Source organism: Mastomys coucha, unplaced genomic scaffold (genome assembly GCF_008632895.1).
Source record: "Mastomys coucha isolate ucsf_1 unplaced genomic scaffold, UCSF_Mcou_1 pScaffold22, whole genome shotgun sequence".
Lineage (NCBI taxonomy): Eukaryota > Metazoa > Chordata > Mammalia > Rodentia > Muridae > Mastomys > Mastomys coucha.
The window spans coordinates 185,964,480-185,982,945 of NW_022196905.1; the positions used below are offsets into that span (position 1 = coordinate 185,964,480).

The window sequence follows — 18,466 nt, forward strand, 5'->3', positions numbered from 1 at the left end:
CCAGTCCAGAAAAATTGCATGGTTTGATGGAAGGGCAGAAGGCAGGAGACTGAGTACATTTAAGGGTATGCTTGTTACTGTTACATAGCCATGACTCGAACACTGGAGAAAATAACCCAAGACTGGTTTTGACCCATGGCTTCTGCGTGTTTAGTCAATTGTTCTCAGCCCCATCTGTTCTGTGCCTTTACTCAGGCCTATCATCATGGCAGTGAGGAGCTGGAAGAGGAGAAGCTTGACCTCATGATGGACAGGAAGCAGAGAACATAAAAGGAACTACAGGCCAGAATTGGGATAACCTTTAAAGCATATCACCAGGGACCTACTTCCTCTGATCCATTTCTACATCCTGAAGCTTCCAGAACTTCCAGCTGAACCTATTAATCAAAACATGAGTTTGAGAGGGACATAGTCACAGGAGTTAACTGACATCTGGACAGGTGACAAGTGAGCCAAGAAAGCCATATAAAAGCTTATGAAATGGAGGATGGGGGAGATTGACTATGATGAGAGGAGAGACAAAAATGCAAAGATGAATGCCGAGAACCCTGGGTAGAGCCTGGGACACACTGAAAGGTAAAGTAAATAGGTTGAGGTGTTAACTCTGGTTTCTAAGTCTAAGAGACCAGTGAGAGCCAGGATATTAGGCCCAGAGTGGATTACGTGCTACAGATGGTCAGATAAGATGATGCATAAGAGAACAGCATGTGCACTTTCTGGTGGTGGGGTCACTCCCTGATGAATTTGGATAAGTAGATGGTATAGGCAAAGTAGAAATGCTTTATTGGCACTGGGGTTAGTTGTGAGTGGGGAGAGGGATTCGTAGAACAAAAAGGGACTTCCTGCACATTATTCTTTTCTCTTAACATCACTGGCTCTCATTATGTTTTTAAGTACAGAGGAAGGTGATGATCGATCAGTTACAGATATTTGCTATGAGAAATTAGCTAGAGGAGATCAGAGTTAAGAGTTAAGTCAGGAAGCCTAACCTTGGAAGGATAGGGACAAATGATTCACCTCAGAGTTCAAGAAAACAGCCCGGATGCTGTGAATACACAGGCTTGAGAAAGGAAAAGCCAGAGATTCCAGTTTAATCTCAGTCTCCCCTGGAGGCTTCAGGACAAGTGGCAGGCACCCTAGTTTCTTCCAAAGCTTTGACAAACATTTTGACCAAAAACAGCTTGGGGGGGGGGGAGGGAAGGGTTTGTTTCAGCTTATAGGCCTGATTGCTGATCCGTACATTTCCTCCAACCTTGGAGCTGCTCAGCAAATCTGGTGCCAAAGAAACCATGGATGGCACTGCTTGCTACTGGGATCACTCACAAGCTTTCTTATACACCTCAGGATCCAGCAGCCTAAAGCCGTGGTTCTCAACCTTTCTAACAGTGGAACCCTCTAACACCATTCCTCACGTTGTGATGACCCCAAACCATAAAACTATTTTCATTGTTGCTTCATAAGTTATGAATCAAAACGTAAATTTCTGTGTTTTTCTACTGTCTTAGGCAACCTCTGTGAAAGGGTTGTTTGATCTCCACATGGGGAAATGTTGGCTGGCCTAAGGGATGATGCTGGTCACAGTGGGCTGGATCTGCCTATATTGATAAACAATCAAGATAATCTCCCATACATGCTCTCAGGCCAATTTGATATAGTCAGTTCCTCTTTTAGATGATTCTAGGCTATGTCAAGTTGACAGTTAAAGAAAAATCAGGTAATGGGACTACATGCTAGACACAAAATCCAAGCCCTGCATGTCAAGGCAGCGGGCAGTAGGTCAGTTAGCTTTACTCTGCTCCAGCTGCCACTCAAGAACAGTTTTAATTTATCCCACGCAATTGACCATCAAGAGACAATTTTCAGATATAACACACTGTGGGTGACTTTCTCTGTGTTATGTCTTATAATGGAGCTAGGTGACTCCCTTCATTGTGCTGTTTAGTGTAGTGACATTGACTGCTCTGACCAAACTATAGAAAGCTTAGCCTTAAGGAATTAGCAGAGATAGAGAAAAAAGAGATGGAGAAGGGAATCCCAGAACATCTTAAGAATGACTTTAAGGAGTCCGAAAAAGGCTCTAACCAAAAGCGGAAACAGTGTGAGTTCCCTATGGATTCTATAAGAAACCTAGGGCCTTAAAGTACAGAAATCTGTTCTTGACATTTCAAAGCTGTAAGTCCAAACTCGGAGTCAGCAGAACCACATTCCTGGAGTCTCTAGAGAGGAGTCAGTGCCTTGCTTCTTCCAGCCTCCTTGCCTTGGGTCTGGATCATTCCACTCTCTGATTCCTTCCTCATTCTTCTTCCCTGTATGTTAATCAAAACTCCCTTGGCTCCCTATGAAGATCTATATAATTTCATGGAGGGCCCATCTAGAACTTTCTTCTAGCTAATGTAGCATTCACAGGATCCAAGGTAATTAATTGATCGTACCTTTGAGAGTCAAGACCAAATACATGAGAGCATAACATTAAGTGTAGGGAAACATACACAGGGAATTCATCAGTGTATCAGATCCAAGAAGAAAAATAAAATACAAAGGTCAGCTTCAGCACAGTTCATTCTTATGGGTAAAATGTAGAGCAATTAATGTACACATGGACACATGCAGTGTGATTAACCTGTAATAATTTAGTAAGAAGCCAAGCAAAAGGCAACTGGTTGCATTCAACAACTCAAGATGCAGTTTTTGAGGAGGAAAACCAGGCACATAACTGTGTAATTTGTTACTGAGGAAGTAAACAACCATGCCTCAATAATCCCCCAGAAAATTATTCTACTTGCAATAACTGCAAAAAACTGAAGGAGAGTTTGCTAAAACATGAGAGTCACCTCACCTCAGGCTTTGCAGAAATCTCATGAAGCTGTGGTTTGGTGTCAGTACAGTGAGCACCCTGTTTAACTGGGCTACAGTAGCTCCTTCTGCTGAAATGTTTAACATAGGGTATTTCAAATCACCTGTGAAAATATTTTTCATGTGCCACAAAATATTTGGTTTATAAATCAGCACTCCATGGTATGCATTCATAGTGTCAAACCCTTCAATAATCAAGGCCATCCTTTCAAATAGCCAGGAAGTTGAGATTTCTCCATCCTGAGCTACACCATGGCTCATGGTCAAGCAGTGCATTTTTCCACACTGCAAACAAACCAAACTTGTATGTGATTCAGAAGTGTAGAAAAGAGGGAAGTCTATTTCTTCAAACACTGTTGTTTTGCTTACTCAAAACGTCCTTGACACACAGGGTACTCTCTTCCCTGCAGCCCACCAGAGGAAAGCTGGTGGTTTCCCTTCATCTCTTGAACGGTAAGTGTCTGTGAAGGTGGGTTTATGAATGTCCTTGACAACTGAGCTTTGTTCCAACTGTTAGCTTTCTTTTGACTAGTGTCCCTTAGACCTCCAAATGCCTCTCCTGCTCCTCATAGCAATGTGACTGTCCAGGTTTTGCTCATGGCACACCCAACACACAATCTCTCAAGGGAACCTTGTTCTGTCTTTGGCTGGCTATAATGTTATATAGAATTCATTTCTCCCTTAGCTTCTAGCCTCTAACTTATCCCATTTAGGGAGAACCGCTCTATGTGCAACTCTCTTTAAGGCATAACCTTAAGCCTCTGAAGGTAGAAATGCCTCTTCCTGTCACCATGTTTTGTTACAGACCAACTGGCCAGATCTCTTCCCTCATCTAGTACTATTAAGGACCAGTCTTGGCTTGGACAGGGGTTCTTGAGAGAAGGAGCATCTGGGAGTGGTGAAACAAATGAGTCAAACTCAATTCATGGCTTACAAGCTGACAGCCTATGCTCTGCTGTGGACAGCTTTCCAGACCACTCTCTGTTCTGTTCTCTCAAGACAGCTTCCTCTAGCTATCCTAAAAACTCTCTGGATAACTCACCTCTTACAGATCAAAAGCCCAATTTCTTTTATTTTACATATCAATTCAGTCATTACCCCACTTTTCCTTTTGCTTATCTCATGAAACAATATCCCATCATCCCAGGCTCTTGATTCGTAGAAAGAGACACAAACCCAAGCACAGACAATAAGATAGCTGGCTGGAACCCCACCCTGAAATTACTGTTCTGAAGATGTCTGGACCTAAATTAGCTCTGTCCTAGGCTGATCTTGAAACTCAGAACTCTACCTGCCTTTGTAAGCATAAACAAACAAAACTTAACTGGGTGGGCTCTTGCTTTGTTGCCACCACTCCCTAAATCTCTTTATCTCCTTCCTTAATATCTTTCTGAAAAGCTGGCTCATAGTGCAGCTGCCACTCTGTTCCTTTACTTCTGCGAAGCTCTTTATACAATTCATATTGCATCCTTATATTTTACACAGTTGAGAAATTACATATTTTCGAATTCCCGTTTTTAGTGTTCTTTCCCACAGCCATAAGGGCTGTTCTGAAAGTCACACCATTCAACAATTTCGCTGAAACATAGACATGCCCTTGCCTCCAGATTGGTGCTGCTTCTGATTATCATGGAATCATTAACGTTGGCAGAGAGGACATTCTTCAGAGGAACATGAAAACATGTACACTATTATACAAACAAGCCTTTTACCCACAGCAACCTTGGACACTCGTGAAGACTTATGCCCTGATGGCTCTGTTTCAGGGGCAGGAACCATGTCATACTGTTCCTTATGCATGGCCAAGCAGGAATTTGCTTAGTATATGTCATAAGTCTCAGACCTTCTGGGCCATTGCTTGTTACAGATATCCTAATTTCTTTTCCATGTGGGTTCCCCATGACAAACTTCATGTCTATTTTTCTCCCAAACAATGGTGAAAAGAGCAGACCCAGGCTACATCTGCAGCAAACTTCCTGACCACAATGTAAGATGTCCTAGGCTTCATAGTATCCCCTTCTCACCTCCCTTTAGAACAGTTTCCAGCAGCAGATCTAAAATTCCTTAAATGACCATTCTCGGTTCATATACAATTTTTCATCTCTGCCCTTGGACATTCTGTGTTTCCTCGTATCCATCACATTTGCTTGCAAACATTTGTAGTTGACAACCTGTCCTGTGAATTACTAAGGGGCCCAGAGACTTGAAAAAAGGAGTAATGCTTAGTAATGTAGGTTTTCTTGGCGTCTTTAAAGAGAAAATATAAGTTGAGAGAACTGACCCAGTTTCCTGTATATCAAATGAAAAGTTTATGAACAGAATATAATGTACCTTATGGAAGCTCAGTGACTAAGACATATTGTTTATTTTCTAAAACAATATCCTCAAAGAATGTAATAGAAATGGAGGAGGCCTCTGTGAAGCGTAATTTGCTATTCATCATGGTACTTTATTTTCTCTACATAAATATGAAGGATGTTCTAGAAAAATACTAAACAAAGAGCTTTTCTTTTCTAAAAAATTTAAAGAGAATGATAGCTTATAAAAATAACTGGCTGATTCATTTTCATTGGAGTTTATACATTTTGATGGAGAATAAAAGCTTAAGGAGACCTTGAGCAGTAACTCATGGATTACGTTTGAATCTTCATTGGCAATGGGCTTAAGCTCATAAACGGGGGGGGGTGTCAATATCTGTGGAGGTGACTTTGATTAAGATGAACCCTGTAGGTGGCTATGGTGATTTGAATGAGAATGGTCCCCCATAGGCTTATACGTTTGAATAGTTGGTGGAATTGTTTGGGAAGAATTAATAGGTGTGACCTTGTTGGAGGAGATGTGTCGCTGAGTATAGACTTTGAGTTTTCAAAAGAATTGGGCCATTTCTGCCAGCTCTCTGTACCTCATGATTGTGCTTCAAAATGTGAGCTGTCAGCTACTGTTCCAGAGACATCCCTGCCTGCCTGCCTGCTGTGTGCTGCCTTGCTCCCTGCCATGATGACTATGGCATTCCTTTGAAACTATAAACTCCAAATAAACACTCCTTCTATACTTGCCTTGGTTATAGTGTCTTTTCACATCAATAGAGAAGTGAATAAGACACTGGCCCTACACACTCATATTTTCCAGTGAGTCTTCTTGTTTTGGTTAATTTTTGGTGTTTGTTTTGTGGGTTTCTGGTGGTGATAGTGTTTTGTTGCTATTTAGATGATATTTTTTAACACAGAGTCTCTTATATGGCAGTGCTAACTAACCATGCTACCACTGCGTTCCATCTCTGCCCTCATTACATTCTTCACTGCCCTCAGATGCTTGTCAATCCTAGAGATTCCCAGGCTTCTGTGTCTTTTAGGAATAAAAATAAAGGAACAGGAGTGAATTTCACTTTTCTTCAAGCTGTGGAGATGGTAAATTATCCATTCCCAACATCCCACTGAAAAGTTAAAAACAAAAAATCTCATTACCAACTTCATAGAAGCCAGTGAATGTTGCTAGTTACCTATTTGTAAATTCTGTTCAGCTAAGTAACATATTCTTGGTCAACAACATTTCTGAGTGTTTTGATTTGCTTGTCCCTTACTCTCATTTCCAAGTATACATTTGAAGTTCTTATATTTGCCACAGAAGTGAAGAACCAGATCTCACTGACAGAGTCTTGACACTGTCTATAGTCTATGCATCTGGATAACTAGTCAAGTAAAATTTCCCCAAATCAAAACACAGAGTATCATTTTAACATCCCCATGGGATGGATGACACTAACTCTAGGCAAAACACAATCTAGCATCTGTTCCCAGGGTTTTGCCTCTTCCTGAAAATTCTTATAAACATCACCAAATAGTTTTATTATTATTTTTTTTAATTTTAGCTTGCAGAAGCACTTTTGAGAGATGATGTAGTAGCAATAGTCTACTAATTTTTAATGCTGACTAATAGTCACTGTATGGTATACTATTTTTTGTTTACTGAGCAGTGAGAGAACATTTGGGTTGATCCTGGTCAGCTGTTATAATTAATGTATGTTTGATGGGTTTCCATTTTCCTGTGGTGAATAACTAGAAGTCCTTCATTCCCTGAAATCTGTGGAAATCTGTGGGGAGCCTAAAATTGTCACTGCTAAATAACTTCATTTTGTCTTGTCAGTGTGTTCAGAATTCTTTTTTTTTTTTTTAATAGATGGTGTTGAGTTGTTTAAAAGAAGGTGTTTGGCTGTGGATTATTCTGGATCCATTTTCTCGGAACACACTTTCTGTCTCTAACTTCAGAGACCTATCGTTGGTACAAAAGTTTTATATGTAGAACATTCAGTGCTGTGACTTCTTCCTGTCATTATTGTCCAGTCTTCATTCCTTCTCATTTCAATTTTCTTCCAGTCCTCTCTTCCTTCATGGACCTTTCAGCTGCCATCATGACAAAACTCATTTGAGACCCTGTCTGAATTACTGTTCTATTGCTGTGAAGAATTACCATGACCAAGACAATGTACAAAAACAATCTCCAGGCAATGGTGGTGCAGGCCTTTAACCTCAGCACTTGGGAGATGAGAGACAGGTAGATCTCTAAGTTCAAGACCAGCCTGGTCTACAGAGTGAATCCCAAGATAATCAGGGTTACACACACACACACACACACACACACACACACACACGCACACGCACACGCACACGCGCGTACACACACACACACACACACACACTGTCTCAAAACAAAACGAACAAACCAACCAATAACAACAAAAGTACCCACAACAAAATAAAACAATCAAACAAATCATTTAATTCAGGTTTGCTTACAGTTTCAGAGGGTAAGCCAATGACATGGCCATCATGCTGGGCAACATGGTGGAAGGCACATGCTATTGAGACAGTAGCTGAAAACTTACATATTAAAACAGCAACAACAAGGTAGAGAGAGACAGAGACAGGGACAGAGACAGAGACAGGGGGGAAGGAAGAAGAGACAGAGAGGGGGGGAAAAGAGAGAGAGAGAGAGAGTTAACTGGGAGTGGTATAGCTTTTTGAAACCTCAAAACTCATCCCACCACCTCCAATAAGGCCACACCTCCTAATCCTTCCCAAAGAGTTCAACTAGTTGAGAACCAAACATTCAAATACATGAGCCTATGGGGGTCATTATCATACAAAACAGTACAGGCTGTTTTCCTCAGACCTTACATTTGGCCATTCCAGGCTGGGTCTTTCCATAAGATTATATACTGATATTTGTTTATGGATTTCCTGGAAGATTATAGCTTCTTAAATTATGTTAATGGTTTATTTCCATGTTACTATTTCTACTTATTGTTAAAGTACACAACTTTTCAAGTCTATTTATCTAAAATACATTCAAATTCCTGTTTTAATTCTTGTGTTATTTTTAAGCCAGTATCACTTCATTTGTGTGTGTGCAAAATAGTACCAACAGCAACTAAAGATAGTTTGATATTTTCTTTTTTCCAATACTTAGGCAATTGCTTTCTCTCTTGATTGTGTTTACCATAATATCTGAAATGAATGACAGTGTTTCTGTCTCTATCCTGGTTGTAAATGAACTATTTTAGTGCCATATCTTTTAAGGTGATGTTTTGGTAGAGCTACTATTTTTGATTATCTCCATATTTATTTGTAAAGAACAAGTGCTGAATTCTAATCATTCAGTATATAATTATTTGATTATCCATTTGTGGATTTAAGATACTTGCATTTATTTTTTATGTGTGTGGAGGGGAGGGCTAAGTGCATGCTCAGGTATGAGTAAGAGTGCTCACTCTGTATGTGTCTGTCTGTGTGCGTATGCACACCCAACTAAATGCATCTTTCTTCCATTATTTTCTGTGTTCATTTTTGAGATAAGATCTCTTCCTGAACCCAGAGATAGCCATTTTGACTAGACTAGCTAGGCAACCAATACCAAGGATCTACCTCTTTTCTCCCTTCCAGCTCTGTGATTACAGGCACATAATAACACTTCCAGCTTTTTACATAGGTCCTGGGGACCCAAATTCAGATTCTTGTGCTTGCTCAGCCAACACTTTACCCACTGAGGCATTTTTCCCCAGTAAGAGGGTTGTATTTTTAGTAATTATATTAAGTGTGTATGATACTAGGTATTGATTCATTCTGAATAGTCCTTGAGAAATGATGTTTGAAATCATTTGAAAAATGAATAAAATTGTTACATATAGTAAAATTGGTTTCTTGAAAATAGCCTAATTACGTAAATTTTCTTTTTCATATTTATCTTGAAACTTTTAACAACGATTACCCTGAAGCTTTTTTAAAGGCCAGCCTTTAAATTTAAAGCTAATGTTCTTAATAGACTGCAAATTATAATAAAAGATTACATTTTGACCCTTTTTGTGGGAAGTTATGACAGTGTGACAGCTGTTTATTTCTGCCCCCAGGAAGCCTTTTCAAGAAGAAATATCATTCTGTGTGCTATCATTTTCTTCTTGTATCGAAGCAGATCTCTCACTTGTGGCTCATTAAGTTTCTCCTCTGAACAGAATGGAAACCTACAACCACATCTGCAACAATTAACCACTTAAAACAGTTATTTGTCAGTTTGACCATGCCAGCATATTTTCTGGTTCTTGCACTTCAGTTTTGTGAGGCCGTAGGTAGGGTATCTCAAATGGGAGAGGACTACTAATGTAGCTTATAGTTCTGACACTAGAACCCTATCTGGGTTAGCTTTTGTCCTTGAATCTTCATTTAAACTGGATTAACATGTTCATATCAATGAATGAACAGTCTTTAGATCAGCCTCTAATATGTACTTCTAAAACCTGCTGTGGCTTGTTATACTGGGGCATGGGTTACATGAGCAGAGAAAGCAGACCCACTGGGACATGGAGTTCACCCAAGAACTGATAAAGGACATCTTTCTCCATAGAAACTCGATACATCATCACTCATTTTTATTCCTCTATACTCCCTCTCTTCCTGTGTTCTTTTCTTTTCTTTTTTTCTTTTCACCAAGGATGTTTGCTTGTTTACTTGTCTCAGTGGTTTGGAGCTGCATGCTGGAGACTGAAGCCAAGGCTTTCCACACATTATGCGAGCACTAGTCTATCTCAGTAGCCCAGTTTTGGATATTCAAACTAGTCCTTTCTTTCCACTATAGGATTAAAAATACTTAGTAATCAAGTGCAACAAGTCCATGTTCATCTAGAGTCAGCTAAGTATTACCAATATTAGTACAGTGGGAGTAGAACTCTAAATCAGTAGCTCCCCTTTTAGAGTGAGGTATTTTTTTTTTTTTAGAAAAGATCAATATTTTAAGGTCAATATGTTACACTTGCCTTTCTCATAGGTTTTTGTTCCATTATGCACTTTAGACTAGAGTCAAAAGTTGTATGAAGAAGCGTACCCAATAAAGAATATTGTTGTTTTCTTTTGTATAGAAAGTCAGAAAAGAAAACAAAAGACTTCCACTGTGAGAGAGGAGGAAGCTATATAAAGTATGGGAATTCCACATTGTGTAACTTTAAAAAATAGCTAATATAGCTTATTCTGAGGTTTAAAAAGTCTTGCAGGTCATATTACTAAATGATTAAATACAAAAGAAAGCAAGTGAAAGCAGGGCATAGATTTCAGGATGCTGTTTGTACTCACCTGGGAAACTGCTGCATCTACAGGCGTATGTGCAGCTAGTGTGGGTAAACAAATGCCAGGTCAAATCCTGAAAGGATTCAGGCAAAGCCATTTACAAAGCTTCCTTCTAAAGAGAGAGAAGACCTGGAGAACCAGGGCAAATAGAGAGGCTGTCCTATTTATTCTCTCTCTGTTTTAGTCATTATACTCCAAACCATATGTAGCCAACACGGAACACCGCAGCACACTGTATACACAAGTTACACAACAAGCACAGAAAAGCAAAATGTCATTCGCACCCTATTCACCATGCAGTTCAGTCAGTTCAACAGTCATATTTGCTCAATTATATCATGATAAGATTGACCCCAAGGAAATATAACGCCTATCTCAAAAGGAAGTGATTTGCTGTTGTTTGATTATTTTTATCCCAGAAATTAAATTTGAATATACTCATGGTATACAATATGACAGTCTAGATATATAACATTCCAGGCCCCACATCATGGAATGACCAAGTCATGGTAATGCATGGCATATCAGCAAATGTCTTCAACTCTAGCTATGGAAGGCTGGAAGGAGTATGAGTTTCAGACTCTATCTCAAAAGCAAAGTATGATGCACGTGTGAGATGTCATATGTGCAAATACTTCACATAGCCATCATCTTGTGATAAATGCATCTGAGATATTTTCAAATTATGTAAAACATTTTATTTAACTGAAGTTACCATATGGAAGAACAGATTCTTTGAACTCATTCCATGTTACTCTTATTTTATTTTAACAAGGGGACTTTTAGCATTGCAGTCAAGTTTCTGATAAAACAAAGTATTTGACATAGGTTTCTTAGTCCTAGACTTTCATATGACACCCCCAAAAGGCGATCTCATATTCTCTCTGAGTCACTCTTACACATTTTGATTACCAAGTTTTCTGAATCAAACATGTAACCAGTAATAAAACTGACAAGATTCAGAATTCTTAAATTATAAATATTCATGCATATACAGCATTAATGCCAAGCTCGATATTCCATAGTATGCAAAGATGTATTCACAGCTCTTTCACTTTGGACTAAAATAAATGTTTTTTTTAATAGCCTTGTTCCTGTGTCAGGAGAAAGGTCATTCCTCCAGTCATAACCCAGGATGACTAAGGTAAAGATAATGTCAATAAGTATCTGAAGGCAATCAATAAAATACTTACTTAAATTAAAGTTTAATGTAAACTAGAAAAAATCATATAAAAATACACATTTCTGTTTTACATAACTAAAATAAGGAGGAAATACATTACTAAACTTATATTAGTCTAATCTAATGCTTGTTAGTTTAAACTGTCAATTTGACACAATCTGGAGTCACCTAAGAAGAAAGCCTACATTCTGTTGTCGTGTAGGCATGTCCATGGGAGGACTATTTTGATTGTTAATTGGTGTAGGAAGATCTAGCTGACTGTGGGCAACACCAGTTGCTTAAGCTTGAGATACTGGACTATATAATAATAAAGAAAGCTAGCTGAGCATAAAAAAGCAAGTAAAAAGGATCTAGAATTTGTTTCTCTCTGCTCTTAACTGAATGTGATTTAGCAAGCTGTTTGAATTTCATGCCTTGATTTCTACTGAATGGCAGGCCTGGAATTGTAAGCCAATAAACACTGCTGCTCCTAACCTAAGTAGTTTTTTGTGAGGATATTTGTCACTGAAATAGCAATGAAACTAGAACAATAGTCTATTTTCATACCTTGTTCTAGGGAACAAATGATTTGGAATTCATAGTTTCAATTAACATGCAGGGTCAATTATGAGTATAGGGTTCTGTACATGGTCTAGTCTTTCTCTATATTACTTTTATATAAAAGCAAAGATAATAAGTGTTATCTAGTTGACCCATCCTCAGGACCAGTACCTAGCCACAGGAAAAGTATTTGTTGTTTTTCTGAATCTGATCTCAGTGTGTCTAATTGGAAACATAACTAAAGCTGTCACACATACAAGCAGCTTAAATATAGTGTTAAGAAATTTTATATACGGGTGAATTTATGTTGGGATAAACTGGAAATTCAAGTGGTGATGTAGGATTGGCCGATATCACCTAGGGAAACAGAAAATAGAAGCAGACATTGTTAAGAATAGATTTCTACATTTCTATTGCCACTGGTTCACGTAAAGTGAAAGACCTATATATAGGTTTCTGAAATGTAGTCAGTCTATCACAGAAGCTTTAAGAGCCATTTATAAATGAGGTCATCTTGGCTTAGAAAATAATAGATTTCCCAATGAGAGAAGAGTGTTTGACTGGGTACTCTGTGAATCTTTCTTTGGGTAAGCTGATTGGGGAATGAATATATAAGATAGATAGATAGATAGATAGATAGATAGATAGATAGATAGATAGATAGATAGATAGGCAGGCAGGCAGGCAGGCAGGCAGGCAGGCAGGCAGGCAGGCAGGCAGGCAATAGATATAATAGATGAGCTATACATACATGTATACATATGTTAATTATATAGAGATATATTATATAACATACATAATACATAGATAAATAGATGTATTATATACACATATAGATATAGATGGGTTATGCATACATACATTATAAAAACATACACACATCCATAGATGGCTTACTCATATATACATACTTAAATGGATTATATATTTACACACACATATATGACTCATTTTGTGCTAGTACTTATTTACTCTTTCAGCTAATAGTTGCTATGTATCCTCTTTTGCCAGCCAGTATGCTAAGGACTTGATCCATTCATTAATTAATGAAAGCAGATATATCCACTTTTCCTCCCATTAATTAGCCATAAAGCCTACTACCAATTCTTATCACAATAGCACCCACCACTACAGATGACCATAGAATGTTGATGGTATAATTATCTGTATCAGTCACTGTCTTGAGTGTGGAATTATGAAAGAGAGATCTCTCTCATTTCTCAGCACTTCCCAACATGAGAGAGAGGTCTGAGGATTTCACATTATAGGCCAATGTGGGAGCACTCGCGCAGGGAGAAAGAAGGTTTACTCTTCTCCTCCATCCTTCTTTTGCCTTTCCTCTTTCTACACTGATCAGTTATTAAATCTTAAGTAGTCTCTGATCAACAAAGTTGAGCAAAAGAAGATGGACTTCTTTCATTTTTGTTGTTCCATTGATTTAGTGTGTTTGTGTGTATGTGTGTGTGTGCCCACACACATGTGTATGCACACATGCATGCTCACAAGTGCCATGGCATACTTGCGGACGTCAGGGGATGCCAGAACGTACAGAAATCAGTTCTTTCTTTCCACCTTGTGGTCCCAGGGATCAAACTCAGGTCATCACCCTTACAAATGCTTTTACTTCCCAAGCCGTCTTGCTGGCCCAAGAAAATCAACTCCTTAAAGTTTTGCTTTGTTTTCTTATATGTAGTCAAGGAAAGTCAGGGAGGCTTTCACTGATGGCTGTAACACCTTTCATTGTCATCTTCATTGGGTGTTTATTGGTATTTGGTGCTTGCTCTACCCAAAGACACTTGTATGAGCATTTTAGAAAATTCTCAAGGAAAATACTATCCTCTTTGGGTGAATGAAGGAAAATGGAGGTGGAAAGTGTAGTTCTAGAGGCCTACCTCAAATAACAGACAGAACCCAGTCCAGCACTGTAGACCATGTTCCAGATGCCCAAATTACCTGTATTTGCTATACCTCACATTACATTGGTAACAATTGTTGGTAGAAGAGTCAATGGCTTAGCTAGTTCCTCTTTTTCATGTACCCCAGAGAAAAGTGAAACCTGAGGTGTTGTTAAAGGGACCTTCAGATTGTGAAAGTGGAGCTAACCCAAGGCCAATGGAAATGCTGTTTTGATATCTGTTGTGTATATATATGTTTTTATACCCAACCCAATATGAACATATATATGCATATATACCTATATATAAAATACCCAACCCAAACCTAAACTATCTCCAACTTCAGTGCTTTTCAAAAGAAAATCTACACAGCCTTCTGTGACAATCACTGCAGCATTAGAGAATAGTGACACCCTTGAGAACGAGGTTCTAGCCACCTACACGCCAAGTCCTTGTAACCAGCGTAGGAGGAGAACACGATCTAAGATGCTGTGTACAAGGCAATATAAAATTAGATTCAGAAAGTCTGGCTCAGCACTGGGGAGCTGTGTATCAGAATGAGTCAGAAAATGCCTCGTGGGCATGGCACCCTAACTGCAGCACTACTGTCTTCTGTAAGGACCCCAATTCTGTACATCGCTTGTGAAAGTCGCTTACCACTCTCACATTAGACCCATGTTACAACATAAATTGGTTTTGGGGGAGTATATAGGGCACTCTCAGATCATAATATCATGAAGAAGAAAAAAAAAAAACATACCTGGTTTGACTGATTCAAAGATTGCACACCCACTAATTGCTTTTCTGATGATCACATTAACTTTCACTCTGGAAAATTACTTTCTCTGACTCCCTAAAATGCAGCCAAAGTCTACTTATCCCCAAAATTAGTGCGTGCCTGCCCCTAGAGGCATTGCAGTTGTGGCAGCAGTGTCACATGTGTGTCAGTAGGTGGCAGAGAGGAGAGAGGCTGTGTCTATGCTCAGTGTCCTGACCTGTGAACAGCTGAATAATTAGTAACCTAATATTCCCAGAAACAAAAGTGAGCCTGAGATGACTAAAAAGCCAGCACCAGGGGGCCTCTGGGCAGGGAGCTAGCCTGAGGTGACCACCAGGCCAGGACCAGGGGGCCTCTGGGCAGGGAGCTAGCCTGAGATGACCACCTGGCACATTGTAGCACAGCCTGGCTAGGCTCCCAGGGTGGGAAATGAGCTGGAGACTAGAAGAGTATATGGGAAAACTTAGAAAGATCAATGCCTGTTCGCTTCATTTCCTCCACCACTGCCACAGCCACGATGTATAGACTAAGGATGTTTCAGGAATGGGTTAGGCTTTACTCTGCACTATTTATAAGGTCTTGAGACCTCGCTCCTTGATGTTTACTAGAACAAGTCTTTCATTGACGGTGATTACATAAAGACGACAAACAAATATCCTCAATCGAAAGTGGAATCTTAATGTGCCCTGAAAGACCTGGTGCCCTCTCTCATCCGGCCACTCTTAAGATCTTACGCATCAGATGAGGAAAATTCACTGCAAAAGGTACCTGCGAGTAAAGGTACGCATGCGCCGCACTTTTCTCCCTGAGTGATCCCTACCAGCGAAGCTCATGCTGATCTCAGAAACTTGCTAGGCAGAGCCCTCCGATGTAGCCAGCAGTTTGGTCTCATTAGACATAGTCATTGCAACCAGAGTTCAAATGAGATCAGAGACAAATAATTGAAACATAATAGGAAAAAGAGGTTGAAGCTTTCAGTTATTTTGAAGGAGTGTTCTTTGTTGGGATAAAGAGTCAGAAGCCCATACTGGCTGTGATCAGAAAAGATGCTGGGTGCAGAGGCAATGGCAGAAGGTTTTCTGTGAGACCCTGTGAGGCAGACAGTGCTTTGTGAGATTGTGGGTATCTTTTATCTACTGTGCCTGGCAATTCTGCTATGCAGGGAAGTTAGATTCTCATTGATGTCCATTTAAGACACGCAGGGTCTATACAATAATAGTCATGGGGTCTATACAATCACAATCATATATTTCTTCAATTACAAGACACTTAAAGACCAGGCATGGTGGTGAGAACCTGTAATTCCAGCACTGGGGAAGTAGAGGCAGGAGGATCAAAACCAGTTCTAGCTACATAGTGAGTTCAAGGCCAGCCTGAGCTACAGAAGACTCAGTCTCAAAACATAAACAAACTATAGACAGCTAAAAGTAGAAATCCAGACTTAATACTGACTGAAAAGTTTGAGAATGTACTGATTGCTAACAGTGTCAATGATTATAGTGGTAAATTATGATTATTGCATCTATAATTTATGACATGTTTGATTAAATCTTTTATTCTCTCAGGAAACATTTAAGAAAAAAATTTCAACCTTTAATTTCTTTCAGGCTTATAAATCTAAAAGGATTCATGTGATTTAAAGTTATCTTTTATTTTTTTAAAGGTTGATAAAGTGACACTTTTGACATGTTCCCTCCAATAAATCCATTTTTTTAAGGACTAGAGAAAAGAAAACTTTGTTTTACAGCTGAGAAACATTTCAAATTGCAGAACCAAAAAGAAAACTATAGTTCAGTGATGTCCAACCCCATGGATTTATCCATAAGACTTCACTTCGTGCCTGGTGACTATGACTTCTAAATTGCCCACCTAACACCCAGTCATCTTTTGCCTGATAAAAGAATCCCATTTCCATTGGATAAGACATTGTGTCCAAGCAAATACTCTATGTTGTACCTCTGTTGTGGCCAATTTGCTGCAGTGAAATATTAGCATCCTTTAACACGGTTGGCACGTGCTTAATTGCTTTATCTGTTTCTTCTTTCTTCTTGCCTGGAACATGGAGGTGACAACTATGGGTGCAGCAACCAATCGACATGAGCTAAATATGAGGGCAGATACTCAGAATGCCAGAACATCAGGATACCCAGGAGTCTAGGATGGGGGTGATATGGTAGTCCCTTCTGAGATGTTCTAATCTGCCTGTGAGTGAACCTCAACTGAGAGAATGTGTCTATAAGATTGGTCTGTAGGCCAACTTGTAGAGCATTTTCTTACTAGTAATTGATGGAAGAGGATTCATCCCACTGTGGGTAGTACCATCCCCAGGCTGGTGGTCCAGGTTTCCGTAAGAAAGCAAGATGAGCAAGCCATTAGGAACAAGCTAGTAAGCAGCACCCCTCCATGGCCTCTGCGTCAGCTCCTGCCTTCAGGTTCCTGCCCTATGTGAGTTCCTGTTCTGGCTTCCTTCAGTGATGAACCACAGTGTGGAAAGGGTAAACCAAATAAACTCTTTCCTTCCCAACTTGCTTTTCACTCATGGTGTTTCATTGAAGAAAGAGAAACCCTAAGACAAGTTGGTACTAGCATAGTGGGTAAGGTATTGCTGTGGTAGACATGACCATGTTTTGGGTAGGATTGTGGAAAGATTTTAGAAGTTTGGGTTAGAAAACCCTCCAGTCTTGAAAGCTCAGAGGGATATTCTTTTGGAGCTGGGAAGATATGATCTGGAAAGTGGTGGCTCACACCTTCCATCCCAGCATACAGAGGCAGAGGCAGAAGCAGGTGGATCTCTGAGTTTGAAGCCAGTCTTGTCTACAATGAGTTCCACAACAGCTGGAATACACAGAAAGTCCCTGTCAAAAAAAAAGAGGAGGAGGAGGAGGAGGAAGAGGAGGATGAGGAGGAGGAGGAATGTTGAGAGCAGTAGAGAATACAGAAGATGAAGGCCTTGCTTGTGAAGTTTCAGAGGGAAGTTTTAAAACACCACCAGAGCCATTTGCTGTTTTGAAGTAAAGTTCTGCCATTCTGGTGGACAGAGCTGTAGAGTCAGATGTGTTTTGTCTTTTATCCTGTTGGACTAAAAGCAGAACATCCTGCTATCTTGATTGTTGGCTTTTTTCTTTGAACCATCACCTATTGGATTTTTTGTTTATGCTTAACTCTCCCTATAAAAACAGGTTAGTGAAATAGAGAAAAGCAAAAGATGCCTGGCAAAGTTCATTGGCAGGAAATTTGTGCCCAGAGTAGGAATATGTTGCACTGTGTTCAGAGTACCATTTCTGCATCTGCATAGAAACCCCTTGTGATAGAGCTTGGGCAACTTGCCAGATATAAATCTGATGTTCACTCAATACGATGAATCAGCAGATACTCTGTGGCACACACATACACATACTCCCTCCCCACAAAACACACACACACACACACACACACACACACACACACACACTAAATTTTTAAGAAACGTCTTATTGGTTCTTTGTGAATTTCACATCATGAACCCCAGTCCCACTCATCTCCCCCTCCCCTCATATCCACCCTCCACCATTGCAGCCTCCCTGCAGAGAGAGAGAGACAGAGAGAGAGAGAGAGAGAGAGAGAGAGA

The 18,466-nt window shown here is 39.7% G+C and overlaps 1 protein-coding gene and 1 non-coding gene across 3 annotated transcripts in view; both read left to right on the forward strand.

Annotated features, from left to right (window-relative positions):
• The window catches only part of Sorbs2 (sorbin and SH3 domain containing 2), a 328,789-nt gene that overhangs the window by 54,416 nt on the left and 255,907 nt on the right, over positions 1–18,466 (forward strand). The gene's annotated exons all lie outside the window — the stretch shown is intronic.
• LOC116071778 lies at positions 14,979–15,110 on the forward strand. Its single transcript, XR_004111145.1, has one exon. It is a non-coding gene; the product is annotated as a small nucleolar RNA SNORA17 (small nucleolar RNA).